This window comes from Vicugna pacos, chromosome 3, assembly GCF_048564905.1.
Source record: "Vicugna pacos chromosome 3, VicPac4, whole genome shotgun sequence".
Classification (NCBI taxonomy): domain Eukaryota; kingdom Metazoa; phylum Chordata; class Mammalia; order Artiodactyla; family Camelidae; genus Vicugna; species Vicugna pacos.
The window spans coordinates 6,354,208-6,357,504 of NC_132989.1; positions in this window are offsets into that span (position 1 = coordinate 6,354,208).

The following is a 3,297-nucleotide window of genomic DNA, read 5'->3' on the forward strand; positions in this document are numbered from 1 at the left end:
TCTTCTAGGAGTTTATGGTTTCAGGTCTGACATCTTAATTTTGAGGTCCACAAGTGATAAATGCTGGAGAAGGTGTGGAGAAAAGGGAAACCTCCTACACTGCTGGTGGGCATGTAGTTTGGTGCAGCCACTATGGAAAACAGTATGGAGAGTCCTCAAAAAACTAAAAACAGACTTACCTTATGATCCAAGAATCCCACTCCTGGGTATATATCTTGAGGGAACTCTAATGTGAAAAGATACCTGCACCCCAATGTTTACAGCAGCACTATTTACAACAACCAAGACGTGGAAACAACCTAAATGTCCATCAACAGATGACTGGATAAAGAAGCTGTGGTACATTTGCAGAGTGGACTACTACTCTGCCATAAAAAAGGTACCATAATGTCATTTGCAGCAACATGGATGGACCTGGAGATTGTCATTCTAAGTGAAGTAAGCCAGAAAGAGAAACAAAAAGACCACATGATATCACTCATATGTGGAGTTTAAAAAAAAAGACAAAAAAACTTATTTACGAAACAGAAACAGACTCACAGACATAGAAAACAAACTTCTGGTTACCAGAAGGTGGAAGGGGGTGGGAAGGGATAAATTGGGAGGTCGAGATTTATAGATACTAACTATGATATATAAAATAGATGGACAAAAATTCATGCTGTATAGCCCAGGGAACTATATTCAATATCTTGTAGTAACTTATAGTTAAAAAGAATATGAAAACAAATATATGTATGTTCCTATTTGTCTGAAGTATTGTGCTGTATGCCAGAAATTGGCACAACATTGTAAACTGACTATACTTCAATAAAAATACATAAAAAAGCAAAAATAAAAAAAGTTTCTTTAACCCTTGTTCTAAAGCTGTTCTGCTGGTGCTGATTCTTTTAGCTTTTGTTTATTTGTGAAGCTTTTGATTTCTCCATCAAATCTGAATAAGAGCCTTGCTGGATCGAGTATTCTTGGTTTTTCCCTTTCATCCCTTTAAATATATCATGCCACTCCATTCTGACCTGTAGAGTTTGTGCTGAAAAATCAGCTGATAACTTTACGGGAGTTCCCTTGTATTTTATTTGTTGCTTTTCTCTTGCTGATTTTAATATTTTCTCTATAGCCTTATTTGTTGTCAATTTGATGACTATGTGCCTTGGTGTGTTCCTCTTTGGGTTGATTCTGTGTGGAACTCTCTGTGCTCCCTGGACTTGGGTGACTGCTTCCTTTCCCAAGTTAGGGACATTTTTGGCTATTACCTCTTTGAATATTTTCTGAGGTCCTTCCTTTCCCCCCTCTCTTTCTGGGACCCCTATAATGCAAATATTAGTGTGCTTCATGTTGTCCCAGGGTTCTCTTAAACTGTCTTCATTTCTTTTCCTTCTTTTTTCTTTTCTGTGGTAGTGATTTCCACTAATGTGTCTTCTAGCTCATTGATCCATTCTTCTGCCTCATTTAGTCTATTCTTAGTTCCTTCTAGTCTGTTATTCATTTCAGTAATTGCATTCTTTAACTCTATTTGGGTATTCTTTATATTTCCTAACTTTTTGCTAAAATCTTCCCTCTGTGCATCTATACTCTTTTTGAGTTCTCTAAATATCTTCGCCATCATTACTCTAAACTCTTTCTCAGATAGATTGCTTATGTCCTCACCACTTATTTTTTCTTCTGGGATTTTTATCTTGTGCGTTGGCCTGGGAAATATTCCTCTGTCACCTCCTACTGTCTACCTTTCTATTTGTATTTTTAGGTAGGTTAGTTATGTTTCTTGACCTTGGAGGGGTGGCCCTCTGTGAGAGAGGTCCTATGCATCCTGGCAGTGCTCTCCTCTCTTGTCACCCAAGGGCCAGGGTCCAGCCGGCCCCAGTGTAGAGCCTGACCTGTGTTTGTGGATTCCTTCCACAAGCTTTGGGAGTATTGTTTTCTTATTTTTGGTATCTGCCCCTGGTGGATGAGGCTGGACTAGAGGCTTATGCAGGTTTTCTGGCAGGAGGAGTCAGTGCCTGCCCACTGCTGGGTGGAGCTGGATCCTGGCCCTCTGGTGGGTAGGGCCATGCCTAGAGGTGGCTATGGGCTCAGGAAGTCTGCTGATGGGTGGGGCTGTGTTACATTGTTTTGCCTGAGGCTTCCTAGCACTTAAGCCTACATGCTGTTGAGTGGGGCCAGGTCTTGGTGCTAATGATCCAAGGAGGATATCAGCCTCCAGGAAAGCTCATGTAGACAAATATTAACCTGAATTTCGGCTGCCCAATATGCCCCCAGGAGACCTTCCAAAACCAGTAGGCAGATCTGGCCCTGGATATTAGCCTACCTGAAAGCTGGTCTTGATTAGCTCAGTGGGATGAGACTTACACCTGAAACTGACCAGAAAGCTCTGGGATCAGCCTGATCTCTGTCAAAGGTGGGGAAGGATTTTCCAGGAGTGAAGATGGTCCTAGCCAAACATACAGATGTTTCTTGGTTGTATGCAATCGAGTTTCACCCAATCACTATGTAGGTTAAATAAACAGTAAAGTAACAGACATCACATGGCAGAACAGAATAACTTGACAGTTGTACAGACAATAGTCTATAGGAGCTCATGGAGGCTGAAGGGATGTGATCGGACCTTTGGAAGGTTAGAATTGTAGCTATGAGCTTTCGATGGCTGTTTATAGAATTAAGATTCAGTAATAAAAGACAAAGCAGGCAGTGTAAGTTCTAATGGGAGGTTATCTTAAGCAAAAATGGGGAAGTGGAAAAACTTCAGGTACCTACAGGGAATGAGAGTAGGTCGGTATGCTGGGGAGAATGACAGAGAAGGATGCTGAAACAGAAGAGCGTGAGGTAGTTGTAGAGATTTATCTTCAAAAGCCAGTTTGGTGTGTCTGGAACCAGCCTGATAAAAGACCTATTTTTCCCTAGGTCCCTGTATCTCACATCCTTGTGTTTTCCTGCCTCCCCTTTTGATCCCCCTTCTCTCGGCCCTCTGATCTAATCTCTCCTCTCCGTGCATCAGCCTCCAGCTGAACGCTGCAAGAGCATTGTATGGCAGGTGAAACATATTTTATTGCTATTGTGAAAATAAAATAAAGATCACTCATACAAATCAAAGAGTTAAAAGGAAAAGATAAAAATTGGTGATTTTGCCATTTGGTTGCCAATGAATTGGCCATTTTGAAAATGGACCTGTTTCCATGGGACATGAGGCCAAAATTAAAGTGACTGTTAAATTACCAGCGAACTTGGGTCACACTTGAGAGTGAAAGGGACTGTATTCACGATTGCCCTGGGAAGACAGGCACAGTGACTCGATCTCAGGAC